Here is a 10,869-nt window from a genome sequence, read left to right as displayed (position 1 = left end):
TGATAGGGCAGTGGAGGTTTTCCTCTCAACCGAATGGACTAATGGCATGAGATCAAGAACAGTCGGCCTCGTTGTCCCCATGGGAAGACCAAGGTATGTAAATGGCAGGGAACCAACCGAGCAACCAAACACTTCCGCCAACCCCCCGACACACTGGTGATCAATGTTGATGGGTATGAGGGTCGATTTATGGAAGTTAATTTTGAGCCCTACCGAAGCCGCATAATCCTCCAAGATAAGTTTCATGCGGATTGCCTGTGTAGGACAAGCTTGCATAACCAAGATCGTGTCGTCAGCATACTGCACCACCGGGAAGTCACTTACATTTTCACGTGGAATGGGTAGCTCTAGCAATCCCTGAGCATAAGCATCATTGATCGCAGCTTGTAGCAGATCAGCAGCAAGAACAAAGATTAGTGGCGAGAGAGGGTCACCCTGTCGTACTCCACATTTGCATTTGAATTTCCGGCCAGGAACGCCATTCAAGAGGACTGACGAAACTCCCGAGCCAAAAATCAGTTCCATCCAGCCCAGCCACCTATCATCAAAACCCATATGCTTCATGATTTCCAACATGGAGGCATGCTCGATCATGTCAAAGGCCTTAGCAAAGTCTAGTTTGAGCAATATGATCTCTCTCCCAGACGAGTGGCACTGATGAATGTATTTGTACGACCACGCGAGACAATCCTGGATGGTCCTACCTTTGATAAACCCATACTGATTCCTGTGAATAATTTTTAGGATCACTTTCTGCAGTCGGTTCGCCAGGATCTTTGTAATGACTTTTAGACAACAGTTTAGTAAGGTGATTGGTCTGAAGTCTTTAGCCGTCTCCGGAGAGGAATTTTTGGGAATCAAGGTGATGTAACCCTCACTTATGCTAGTGACATCCAGACCACCTGCATGAAATGCGTGACAGAGATCATAGAAATCTGTCTTGATAATTTGCCATCACTTCTTAAGGAAACAGCCATTAAACCCATCCGGGCCAGGTGCTCTGTCATTTGGCATTTCCTTAATCATAGCATCTATTTCATCATTAGAGAATGGCGCGCTCAGCTGGTCCAATCCATCAATCCTGCGAATGATCCTAGAAAGATCAAATTTCATGTTGGTAGGTTTAGAAAAACCCAAACGGTCCCTGTATGTATTGAACAGTACCCCCTCCTTGCCAACATGGTCATGTATATCGACCTCCCCAACTCTGAGCATGGCAATAGTGTTGTGTATGTACCTCTCTGTGGCCAAAGACTGAAAGAGCTTTGTGTTTTCATCGGCAAAACGAAAGTACCTGATCGTACACCTCTTTCGCCAGTACTCATTTTGGTATTTGAGCAAGGCCTGTAGATGGTTTTTCAGTATCTTCCTGAAGTTTGATTCCTGAACATATAGGGGTCGTCTGTCCTCAAGTGCATCCATGTTTGCTAGAGTCTCATTACTGATTTGAATCAGAACTTTAAGTTTGGAGACACCCTTACTCCAACGCTTGAGATCATATCTCAGAATTTTGAGCTTTTTGCAAATTCGCGCCGCCGCATTGGGTGCGTGACATGGTTTAGACCATGAACCAGCAACAACCTCCATGAACCCCTCGTGATCTGTCCAAAAATTCTCAAACCGAAAAAGCCTGGACCGTGGGATGCTTGATTCAATCGTGACCACACACGGAATGTGGTCAGACACTGGCTTCCCCAGGGGCAAGACCATTGTGTTAGGGTATTTGGTGGTCCAATCAGACGACGTGAAAAACCAATCTAATTGTTCAAGCAGAGGATCATCTTGCATGTTACTCCATGTGTATGCACGGCCTTTAACTGGTAGTTCCATTAGTGATTGTGCGCGGATGATCTCATTGAATAGTAGCATGTCCGCAGCGTTGCCACCTGACTTGTTTCTGTTATTCGTGGAGCAAATAAAGTTAAAGTCACCCAGAATTAACCAATTGTCATCATCAGGGATATTAAGCTCAAAAAGCCAGTTTGTAAAGTCTAGTCTGCGCTGACCAGAACAGGGGCCATAAACATTGACTAGATTCCACGAATCATGTGACTGCGTGGCCACGAAAGAGATCCCAATGGCAAAAGAATCCACAAACCAAGATGTACCAGTAAAAACAGCACTATTCCAGATAACGATGAGGCCCCCAGAAGCCCCCACTGACGGTGCAAAAACAAATTTATCGAAGCGCTTAGGGCAGAAAGTCTTAATAAAAGCAGGATCGAAGGATTCACGTTTAGTTTCTTGGATACATAGCACAGAACAACCGCTAGTATCAATCGCATTCCTAATAGCCAAAAGTTTGTCATCAGAGTTTATGCCTCTGATGTTCCACGAGAGCACATTCCACGATTTATTCATCAGTCGGGTAGACTTCAGTGCTCAGCTTCCCCGGACGAGCTCTGATCATCCAGCAGCTTGTCATGGGAGATGGCTTCCGGACGAATTCCACAGTTGCGCCCCATCTGTTGAAGATCCTCGATCGGCGTTCGTGGGGGGCAATCGGCAATGGGAACCTGCACAGGAGCAGCAGCCAAAGAAACAGCATTGACAAAAGGAATGTCTCGAGGTTTCACCCTTGATTTTGAACGCCTTGCTTCCGGAGCATGGTTGATTTTGAAACCATCGTACTTGTTGGATCTATTGCTTCGTCTGACAGTGGTTGTGTCCAATGGCACTAGCATGTTACTATGTTGATTAGTATTGAACACAGAGGAAGACTCCAGCACCTGGAGCGCAGTAGACTGGTCTGATGAAAGCATCATCTGAGTCTCCTCATCCGCTGAGACGAGCTGTGGAAGCGCCTTAAGGCCAGGAGATTGTTCCGGTAGATCCCAATTCACAGCATTGAAACGAGCCCTGGGTTTAGGTGAAAGTACACCAGATGGGACAATGACTCTCCCCCACTGAAGGGCAGAAGCAAAGATCCTTGAGAAGATGTCAGTTTCCGGCACCATACACTCAATCCAAACTGCCGCCGCTGCATTAAGATGATTCTGAATAATCTGAAAGGGATTGAGGGGCATCATCACAGGAGAATTGTGTTGCAGGGTGATAGTGGGCGTATAAATGCATTTGAGCATGCCCCCAATACAGAGCAAGAACTCATAGTCAACTGCAACCTGAAGAAAAAGAGAGTTTCCTCCAGCCCTGACGAACTCCCTCCTGGCTGCAGGACTGCCATTCACAAATCCATCAGCCAAAGCATCTACTGTTTGAAACTCCGAATCAGATGACCAAATGTCAGATAAATTATCTTGCACATTATGCTCCGGGTCCACACCATCCATGAGGGACGGACCATCATACTGAAAGAAGGTCCTAAAGCTGAAACCAGTGTAGGGTGGAGTTACCACAGGCCACACACCCCACCCATTGTTCTGAACATCATTAACTGGTTCAGGAGCATTCCAGGCCTCCGCATTCAAAGCATCCTGAGCAGCCATCTCATCAATCCTTGCTTGTTGCATGAGGGTATAGTAAGGAAGCTGGTATGGGTGTGGAGATGCATTCAAAAGTGGTGGAGTGTCCTCATTGCCAACCAAGTTCGGTATAGTATTCCTGCCATTCAGAACATAAACTGGTACAGACCACGAACGAGCAAGACCCGGTAGTAAACCAACCCTAGTAATGACTAGACTATGCAGCACCTCCACAACATCTTTGATATGGCATTTAACAAGGACTCTGGCCTTGTTCTGACCCGGGCGGGGCCAGGCAAGCATTTTCCCAAAGTGTGAGACTGCCTTATGAACATAATGCTCCGTTTGGTAGTCCATTGGAAAAGCAAGAAACATGACCCAAGCTTCATATTCAAAAGCAGGCATACGCATATTGATGTTCTCATCATGCGGAACTAGTGAAAAAGTGGAATCCTTAGACAAAGCATGCGGACCTTCTCTAATAGCAGCATCTCTACTCTCCATATCCGCAAACACAACACATCCAATCCCCAGCGGGTAAACAAAGTCATCTAGCAGTTCATACTCTAAATCTCCAACAATAATGCGGCAGACCTCAGCTAGCCATAACTCCTTCTGATGATCAGGGACCGGAGGGTGGACGGAGACAATGGCGTACCTATCATGATTCAGAGGCGGATCATCCAGCACCATGACATGTCTTTGGACCCGGTGAGCCGGCCCGCGATCAAAGGTAGATCCGTCTGGAGCAAAGGCGAAGGGGCTCACGGGGAAGTTCGCCATGGGTGACGAAGCCGGGGACTGCTTGAGAGATTTTGCCGGAGCAGGGGATGGAGATTGCTTGCTGAGAGCCGATGGGGAGAAGAGTCGAGATGGCGGAGGCGTGGGTGTAGAACTCGAGGAGAGCGTCGTAACACTCGATTGGGGTTTTTGGCAGGCAGAATTGACTACAGCCTGACCGGGTAGGCGTATCGTCAAGCAATGGGGGTTAGCCACTTCCGCGTGGAACGGGATTATCTGTTGCCGTTTCGAAAGGCAACCACCATGCGGATCCCCAGTAGCACGGGCCATACCAACATCCACAGAGATACCTACCTCAGATGCACCCGCGGTAGCCCGAGGCAAGATCCTCTCTGATTGTGGTAGATTTTTCTTTTTCCAAGCCCATCGGGGTAGAGAGGCACAAGCCGGAAGCTTACGTGACTTGTGGCCCAAACGATGACATAGAGGACAGCGACGAAGCCCAGGACAAAGCCTGGTTATGTGGTTAACTGCAGAACATGCATTACATTGAAGGCCCAAAGGGTTCGGGCCTACTCTGCATGGCTCATGCTTGCGAGCATCAGTATGTGTAGACGTGCAGGCACATGTCCCAGAAATATCCCCACAACCTTGACAAAATATTCCAGTACACGAATCATCAACATGACCGACACAATCACAGAGAGAACAATGCAAAAGTCTTTTGTAAATGTATTCCTTGGTGGGGACTGAAGTGATTTGCACCAGAAGCTTAACACTATCATTATCATAACTGGCCTGCCAGCCATCGAGAATAGCAAATAATTTCTCATCCGAAATTGAATCCCATAATCCCATAATATATCCTTCCCCATGAAAAGATGGCAACCGTCTAGGAATATCGTGAGAAATAGGTATAGATATGGAACCAATCCGAAAAGAATCCTTAGAATCCGGAGATGAAAAACTACCAAAGAAGATCCAATCTGAAGGCTCGCCGGAATGCAAGTCCGTCGGCGGCTTAATGAAACCCAAATTCTGCAGAACTGGTAATGAGGCGGGATCCAGTGGTAATTTACTCTGAGTAGAGAGCCATTTAGATTTGATCGCTGGGCCAGGTGATGAAGCCAGACCAGTTAGCTCAGAATCAGCGTGCCAAGAATGAATTAGTGGACGAGAAACCCCAGATCGATGAAGGTGAAAATGGCAGATGAAGTCCGGCCAAATTCGGTCTCTCAAACCGAAAATGAAATGTCCCACACGATTTGAGGCCACTGAGAAACGAAAAAGCCGATCACCCAAGCACAAGACATTAAAACTGGCAGCGAGACCTCCAATACATGACTGAAGAGCCAAACCCACCGAATCCACCGAGAGGGGAAAAGAGGCCGAAGAGAAGGAAACTTCAAGGAAGAATTCCTTGGAGTCGGGGTTGGGGACAAAGTGAACCGTAGATCCAAACCTAGCACGCACCTGTGCTTCAACCTTGAGGCCGGGGGAGAAATCCCAGTGGAGAAGGCCGTCCATTGGGGTCGTCGAGAGGCGATCGTAGGGTTAGACCCTAGAATCGCCATGAGAGTTGCCTGAGGTGGGTGGAGGAAGGAGTCGCATCGTGCCTCCCGCACACCCGCTTTGCACCAAAGAGGAAACAAGGACTCTGCGCAGGCCGGCGCCCGCCTGGCGCCCGCCTGGCCTTGGTCGTCATGGCTTGCGTCATGAGCACCTCGCGAGGTACCCAGCCTTGATCTCTCCGCCTCCTCGCGAGCCAGCCTGATGAGGCCGTGCCCGAGGAAGCATCCTGTCGTCCGCCCCGCGAGGCTTGGCCCCTCGGGAGGGTCTTGAGCATGTGTTGATGAAGATGGGCCGTACTGGGCCACTCCTGGAGCCACGCCGCAGGCCGGAGGTAGGCAAGTCTGGGTGCCCCCATTCCCAGAATGCCGACAGGAAGTAATTAAAGCGACGGACTGCATAATAAAGGTCCATATCACAAGTGGCAATATAAAGTGATGTTCTTTTGCATTAAGATTTCGTGCATCCAACCATAAAAGCACATGACAACCTCTGCTTCCCTCTGCGAAGGGCCTATCTTTTACTTCTTGTCTCATACATTATGCAAGAATCAAGGTGATCTTCACCTTTACCTTTTACATTTTATCCTTTGACAAGCACATTGTGTTGGAAAGATCCTGGTATATATATATATCCAATTGGGTGTAAGTTAGCATGAACTATTGTTGTTCACATTACCCCTGAGGTAAAAGGATGGGAGGCAACACTATAAGCCCCTATCTTTCTCTATGTCCGATTAAAACTCCATAACCATAAGTATTGCGTGAGTGTTAGCAATTGTGAAAGACTAAATAATAGTTGAGTATGTGGACTTGCTGAAAGGCTCTCAAAATGACTCTTTCCGATGTTATGATAAATTGCAATTGCTTCAATGACCAAGATCATAGTTTGTTAGTTTTCAACGAAGTTTCTGATTCATACTTGACATTGTGAATAGATTGTTACTTGAGCATAAGAAATCATATGACAATATTCATATATGTTGTTGTTATAAGAATGATCATGATGCCCTCATGTCTGTATTTTATTTTATCGACACCTCTGTCTCTAAACATGTGGACATATTTTTCAATATCGGCTTTCGCTTGAGGACAAGCGAGGTCTAAGCTTGGGGGAGTTGGTACGTCCATTTTGCATCATTCTTTTATATCGATATTTATTGCATTATGGGCTGTTATTACACGTTATGTCACAATACTTATGCCTATTCTCTCTTATTTTACAAGGCTTACATGAAGAGGGAGAATGCCAGCAGCTGGAATTCTGGGCTGGAAAAGGAGCAAATATTAGAGACCTATTCTGCACAACTCCAAAAGTCCTGAAACTCCACGAAAGTCATTTTTGGAATTAATAAAAAATATTGAGCGGAAGAAGTTCCAGAGGGGGGCACCCACTGTCCACGAGGGTGGGGGCGCGCCCTACCCCCCTGGGTGCGCCCCCTGCCTCGTGGGCCCCTTGGCAGCCTTTCGGTGACCATCTTCTGCTATATGAAGTCTTTTACCCTGGAAAAAATCATAAGCAAGCTTTCGGGACGAAACACCGCTGCCACGAGGCGAAACCTTGGCGGAACCAATCTAGGGCTCCGGCGGAGCTATTCTGCCGAGGAAACATCCCTCCGGGAGGGGGAAATCATCACCATCGTCATCACCAACGATCCTCTCATCAGGAGGGGGTCAATCTCCATCAACATCTTCACCAGCACCATCTCTTGTATCCAATCTTTGTACCAAAACCTCAGATTGGTACCTATGGGTTGCTAGTAGTGTTGATTACTCCTTGTAGTTGATGCTAGTTGGTTTATTCGGTGGAAGATCATATGTTCAGATCCTTTATGCGTATTAATACCCCTCTGATTATGAACATGAATATGATTTGTGAGTAGTTACGTTTGTTCCTGAGGACATGGGAGAAGTCTGGCTATAAGTAGTCATGTGAATTTGGTATTCGTTCGATATTTTGATGAGATGTATGTTGTCTTTCCTCTAGTGGTGTTATGTGAACATCGACTACATAACACTTCACCATTATTTGGGCCTGGAGGAAGGCATTGGGAAGTAATAAGTAGACGATGGGTTGCTAGAGTGACAGAAGCTTAAACCCTAGTTCATGTGTTGCTTCGTAAGGGGCTGATTTGGATCCATATGTTTCATGCTATGGTTAGGTTTACCTTAATACTTCTTTTGTAGTTGTGGATGCTTGCAATAGGGGTTAATCATAAGTGGGATGCTTGTCCAAGAAAGGGCAGTACCCAAGCACCGGTCCACCCACATATCAAATTATCAAAGTAACGAACAGGAATCATATGAGCGTGATGAAAACTAGCTTGACGATAATTCCCATGTGTCCTCGGGAGTGTTTTCCTTCATATGAGAATTTGTCCAGGCTTGTCCTTTGCTACAAAAAGGATTGGGCCATCTTGCTGCACCTTATTTACTTTCATTGCTTGTTACCCGTTACAAATTACCTTATCACAAAACTATCTGTTACCGATAATTTCAGTGCTTGCAGAGAATACCTTACTGAAAACCGCTTGTCATTTCCTTCTGCTCCTCGTTAGGTTCGACACTCTTACTTATCGAAAGGACTATGATAGATCCCCTACACTTGTGGGTCATCACTTACCAATTTAGCAGCGTCGTTGAGCGCAGTGGACCAGTAGAACCCGCTGTGGAACGCCTTGCCCACGAGGGTGCGTGATGAGGAGTGATGCCCACAATCCCCACCGTGAATGTCGGCCAGCAGCTCGCACCCCTGCTCCTTGGAGATGCGCCACAGGGAGACATCGTTCGGGCACCTTCGGTAGAGCTCGCTGTCCTGGATGTAGTATGTGGTGGCATGGCGGGCCACCCACTCTGCATCCTCTTCCTTCTCCGGTAGGGTGCCCTGAAGCAGGTACGCCTTGAATTCTTTGGTCCAGCACCCCTCCCGAGGCTCGAGCACGAGGAGGAGGCGGGCCCCTGAGGCTGGGCCATAGGCTGGGGCGCCTGTGGCAGGTGCCGCGGGCAGCTCCTCCCAAGGCAGCGCCGGCTCAGCAACAGGGGGAACTGTCAATGGCCTAACGAGCCGCTCCTTGAAGACGCTAGGCTCCTCGGGGAGGCACCGGACTCCCTCGTGATGATGTTGTCCGCCTCCTTGTTTGTGTCGCGTGGCACGTGCTATAGTTCCAAACCTAAGAGTTGCTTCTCATTTTTGCATACCTCCTTGATATATGCCTCCATGTGTTCGTCCTTCGGTGTGTATTCCTTGTTGGAGAAGTTGATGAGGAGCTGGGAGTCATCCCTGATGGTGAGGCGCCTAACCCCCAGGGCAACCGCGGCCTTGAGCCTAGCGATGAATCCCTCGAATTTGGTGATGTTGTTGGAGACCTTCCCGTCGTGCTAGAAGCAGAGCTGCATGGCATAGTGGAGCTTGTCTTGGGTTGGCAAGATGAGCACGGCTCCGGCCCCCGTGCCCTGGCGTGCGAATGCGCCATCGAAGTACATGACCCGACCATCAGGCGCCTCGTCTCCCGGGGCGAGGGAGTGGTTCTCACCCACTTCTTGGCTTGGTGCGTTAGTCCATTCAGCTAGAAAGTCAGCGAGGGTTGCGCCCTTGATAACTTGGGTGGTGCTGAATTCCGGCGGAAACGCCTGCAACTCATTATTCCATTCGGCGACCCTTCCTGCGGCATTGGGGCTCCGGAGCACCCTCTCCAGGGGGTAGGCTGAGACAACCTTGATTGGGTGACCTTGGAAGTAGTGGCACAACTTCCTGGAAGCGATGAGGAGTGCAAGGCGGAGCTTCTGTGGCATGGGTTAATGGCTCGCGCGTCATGCAACATGGTGCGGACGAAGTAAATGGGGTGCTCGGCAAGTGAGGAAGTGTCCGTTGAGCCTTATTCCTCTTGGGGCGATGGAGCCTCAGGAAGCCCGTCCTCAAGTGGGGCCACTGTGCCTCAGGGGCCCCATCTTCTGATGGTTCGGCCGCGGCCTCAGGCGTGCCGTCCTGAGGTAGTGGCATCTTGGACGGGTGTGTGGTTCCGTACCGCACACCCTTGGCTGCATGCTCCTCGCGGACCGCCACCAGTGTCGCTGGGTGAGTGAGGCATGGCGGCCAGGTGAAGCACCAGGGGCTCGAGAGGATGAGGTGCCACCATCACCGGTGGGCTGGTGAGGTACTTCTTGAGGTAAAGCCGCGTTAGCTTCTGGAGTCCATTCGAACGGGCCCTTCCTCTTCATCAGCTTGAAGAAAGGGAGGGCGCGCTCACCTAGCTTGTAGATGAAGCGCCCAAGCGAGGTCACACGGCCTGCCAGCTTCTGCATTTCCTTGAGAGTTTGAGGCGGGCTCATCCTTTCTATTGCCTTGACCGTCTCTGGGTTGGCCTGAATTCCTCTGTGCGACACCAGGAACCCCAACAGCTTGCCAGACGGGACATTGAATACGCACTTCTCAGGATTAAGCCACAGCTTCACCTCTCACAAGTTGGCGAACGTCTCCTCCAGATCTCCAACAAGGTTTCTTGCCTCCCAAGACTTGGCCACTATATCGTCGATGTAAGCCTCTGTGTTTCTTCCGAGCTGCTTACCCAAAGCGATGTGCATCAACTACTGGAAGGTTGCTCTGGCATTGTGCAACCCAAACAGCATGCAGGTGTAGCAATACACCCCGCATAGGGTCAGGAAGGCCGTCTTCACTACATCTTCCATCACCATCTTGATTTGATGGTAGCCCGAGAAGGAGTCCACGAAGCATAGTAGATTGCACTCGGTAGTGGAGTCAATGATCTGGTCGATGCGATGACGAGGGAATGGATCCTGAGGGCAAGCTTTGTTTAGGTTCCTGAAGTCAACGCGCATGCGTTCTTTCCCACCCATCTTGGGGACGGTGACTGGGTTTGCCAACCACTCTGAGTGTCGTACTTCCCGGATAACGCCGGCCTCCTGCAACTTGTGGGTCTCCTAAACGATGAACGACTCCTTCTCCGGGGCCTGCCGCCGCGCCTTATGCTTCATGGGGCGCGCGTGGGGGCACACTATGAGGTGGTATTCGATCACCCCCTGCGGGACACCTATAGGTTCCGTTGCTTGCCATGAAAATAAATCCTTCTTCGTGTGGAGGAAGCTGACCAGCGCCTCCTCCTGGTCTTGGGGAAGCCCAT

The sequence above is a fragment of the Triticum aestivum genome, chromosome 5B, assembly GCF_018294505.1.
Source record: "Triticum aestivum cultivar Chinese Spring chromosome 5B, IWGSC CS RefSeq v2.1, whole genome shotgun sequence".
Classification (NCBI taxonomy): domain Eukaryota; kingdom Viridiplantae; phylum Streptophyta; class Magnoliopsida; order Poales; family Poaceae; genus Triticum; species Triticum aestivum.
The sequence above is the reverse complement of the archived record's forward strand: the minus strand, read 5'-3'. Positions refer to the sequence as shown.